General features: G+C 41.2%; 1 pseudogene; it reads right to left on the bottom strand.

The window, feature by feature from the left end:
• Positions 1–2,075: 2,075 nt before the first annotated feature.
• On the bottom strand, positions 2,076–3,409 carry LOC102856441 (annotated as a pseudogene).
• Between the last annotated feature and the right edge of the window lie 528 nt (positions 3,410–3,937).

The raw sequence follows: 3,937 nt of genomic DNA on the forward strand, positions 1-3,937 counted from the left end.
CTTTCATTGTTTTACAAACCCTCCTCCAGGTCCACTTCACCATGTAGCCTTCGTTCTAGACCCCTGTCATGACAAAAATACCTAATCACATATCTCTTTTAAACAGTTTTCTCCCTCATCTGTTTCAATGAAGTATACATTATTGAACCCATCCTTCTCAGTCTCTCCCCAGTCCCAAGGTCAGTCCTGTTTTACAACAGTGACACCATGCAGTATTTGTCCTTTTGTGACTGAGATACTTCATTCAGCATAATGTCCTTCAGAGTCACCCATTTTGAATAATAATACATGAGTTTCTTGTTTTTCAATGCAGCATAGTATTCCATTGTGTGAATATACCACAGCTTCTCTATCCATTCGTATGTTGATGGGCACTTAGGTTGTTTCCAACTCCTTGCTCTTGTGAACAAAGCCGCGATAAACATGGGTGTGCATATATCTGCTTGGATGTTGTTTATGGTCTCTTTGGGGTACATTTCCAGTAGTGGAATTGCAGGGTCAAATGGTATCTCTATTTGCAACTTTTTGAGAAAGCGTCATACCACCTTCCACAGTGGTTGCACCATTTTACACATGGACCTAGGACTAAAACCAGGGACTATAAACTTCATTAAAGAAAAGCTAGAACAATGCTAGAAGTCCTAATCCACAACATAAACAATATTCCAAGTATCCTGAAAAACCTGCAACCAGGAGAAGATAAAGTAGATGAATGGGATCTTCTAAGAGTCAAATCTCTATGCACATCCAAAATCTTCTCCAACAGAGTAAAAAGGGAAGCCACCGACTGGGAAAAAGTATTTGGTAATGACATATCAGTCAAGGGACTTATATCCAGAATTTATAAAATACTTGAGTACCACAACAAGATAAAGTAAATAATCCAATAGAAAGATGGTCCCAGGATGTGAACAGACATTTCACCGAAGAAGACATTCAGATGGCTAACAAACACATGAAGAAATGTTCAAAATCCATAGTTCTGAGATGCAAATTAAAACAACTATGGGATATCATCGCACCCCAGGCAGAATAGAAAAATTTAACAGAACAGAAAGCAACAAATGCTGGCGAGTTGTGGAGAAACTGGAACCCTTATTCAATTCGCTTTGTATGCTTCTGAAAGTCATACAATGAATAAAAAGATCAAATAAATGACGCCTTTGACTTATGATGTTAGCAAAGACTGTAGAATATCCTATGAACTGCCAAAAGAAGCAAATCTTTCTTGGAGAAAAAATGTAACCAGGAAGGTCAAACTTAAAGACTTTAGGCATGTGATCAGGGCCAGTCCTTGGAAATCAGCAAAAGACAGGAGAACTGTCAACTAGACAGATTGACAAAGTGACTGCAGGCAGAGGTGGTGAAGATGGCACAGGAGAGGGCAAAGTTCACATGTGTAGTTCATAGGCTCACTATGAGTTGTAGACTCAACACACTTAACGGTCTTTTCAGGAGCGAGCAGCGTTTTTTCTGCACAGCTTCTAAGTGGGTTTAGACATTTCAGCTAGAAGCCAAGTGCTTAACTATAGCCTGATAGGCGCTCCTTTCAGGTTCACTAAAAGCTACAAAATAGCAAACTTTTTAGAAAGGAGTAGGAGAAACTTCTCTTAATGCTTTTATCGACCTCCTGCCTCACTCTCAGAAGAAAAGATAATAATGGTCTCATCTCTATGCTTGACTGACCATTTACATCCCAGCAAAACAGCAAATGAATCAACTAAGAACAAATTGCTGTAAGCTGGACACACCAGCTAATTATTTTAACTCCTTTTCCTCTAGGGTAATGTTCACCAATTACCTAGACACTAATTGCACTTCAGAATCAGTGGGTAGTAATAGAAGGAAGATTCCTGACTAGAATTTTACTAAAAATTTTCTTAAGACAGCCTTCTTTCATACACAAAACTCACCACAAGGATTTTTCATATTTTCCTTGGGAACTTATAGAGACTTATATTTTTTTTTCCTCATTGATATCTTTAAATATTTTTTTCTTTTTTAAATTTTATTTTGGTTTGCTACAAATTTCAAATATATTGTTTTTCACATTATTCTTCATTCTTGAATCAAGGTTAAAGTTTGGTGTTTGTATAATGATTCTTTCTCAAGAATTCTGGTTTATTCTAATTGCTTTTCCCTTACTTTCCCAGCCAAGGTTGTGCCCTTCCAAACCACTCACAGAGCTCTTTTCGGCTATCCGGTTCAAGAACTACTGGGTTATGTTGTTATTAATGGAAACAGGGACTGGTGGTTCAGTCGGGATACAATGGTAGCAGCTCTTGAATGTGCATGCTTATCTCCAGATGCTAGACCAATGAGGTTTGTGTGTGTGTCTGCATTCTTGAAAAGAATTGCCTGTTCTGAGATCTACCACAACTGGTCATGCTAGGAGCTTCCGGGTTATAACCATAGGGTTTGTATATGTCTAGGACCTGAGGGGTGGGGCTGGAGACTGATGTATGGGCCTAATGGTGGACCCCTTAGGTTTTGAGGTGGCACCAAATGAGCTGCCCTCAGAAGAGACAGAGTCCCCAGCTGAAGTCACTCAGACACAGCAGCGCCACATTCACCAGAATACATTGGTTGTCATTCTGTATAAAGGAGGTTTAGGGTAAAAGAGGAGGTAGTCTCATGCCTACTGGTGCACAATTGGTCACTACACTTGTCCCAGGCTTGTCAACAGTTGTTTATCAAGTTTGATTGTGTTATGGGTGGCCTTGGTATGGAAAGTACAACAGAAGGTGGGGGTTGACCACATTCTTGGGGCACAGGAAGCTTCATATTGTGACCAGGTCCAGGACATGGGCCAGAGCTGAGGCCTTGGCCTGGGCCGGCACTGGAAGCATTAAGATTCCAGGAGATGGTGGAAGAGGAAGCCCAGGAGTATGAGCTGGAAAAGGAATCCTGTTTGGTAGAGCAAATTCATCAACAAACAGGATCATTTTTCATGATCAAAATGTCAAAGATCTCTAATTACACAAAATCCTCTTTCATCATGATCTCTGCATCACCTCTTTGGTGGTGGGTTTTGGCCAGAAGAATTGGAAGAACTGAGATTGTTATATAGAAATTACACTACCTCTCAGTTGTTTTTTTCAGAGTGGGGAACAGGTCAATCACAATGACAGTGAGGGGACTGGATTGTGTCCAGAGGAACACTGTTCAGAAGAACTTGGAGGTGGTGCTGACACAGGCACACAGGAGCTCCTCAATCATTCCTTTCACTCTCAAACTTTGATCTTTCCTTGTGTTCAACATTCCTATTTGGATCTCCGTCTTTGTTGCACCCTCTACTTCAGCTTCACCTACGACAAAAGCCTCAGCTCCTACTCTGGCTCTTACTCCTACCCCTTCTCCAGTCAGATTTCTCTCGGAATGAAATATAGCAGAATGAAATATAGTTCATTCTACTCATAGTACTGTCATAGTCTCTCCACTTGACCTCTCCTCTCTCTCTTTTTATTTCTCTTCTGTGTCCTTCACTCACTAAATTCTGAACTAGTCTTCTGGGGACGGGGATATTTCTTTTATTCTGTCATCTTGTTCTTCTGCTGGCTCTTGAAATACCTCTTCTTTAATTTGTTCTTTTTCTTGGACTGGAGGCTTTGGCTCTTGTTTAACTGGTTCCGAAGACGGAAGGCAGTTCTTGGTATAGAGACTTTCAAAGAGTTCATCCACAAAACCAGAAGTTTCTTTTTGTGAAAAGATATCAAGTTGATCTGCACAGGGGCTTTCAAGTCTTACTCAGGCTTGTCCTTCTTGACCAGCCCCACAACACAGTTGGCTAAGGCTGAAGGGTCAGCATCACAGATAGCCAGCCAGGACTTGAGGGCATCTACACCTTCTAGAGCATGGTGCAGAGAGGGCGGTCTTGGCTGCCACACTTCTTCAGACCTGCCCTGGGTCTCACCACTCCCTCTCCCTCACAGTTTGT

This window comes from Elephantulus edwardii, unplaced genomic scaffold, assembly GCF_000299155.1.
Source record: "Elephantulus edwardii isolate Elephantulus edwardi_28Jun2011 unplaced genomic scaffold, EleEdw1.0 scaffold00056, whole genome shotgun sequence".
In the NCBI taxonomy this organism is placed as follows: Eukaryota; Metazoa; Chordata; class Mammalia; order Macroscelidea; family Macroscelididae; genus Elephantulus; species Elephantulus edwardii.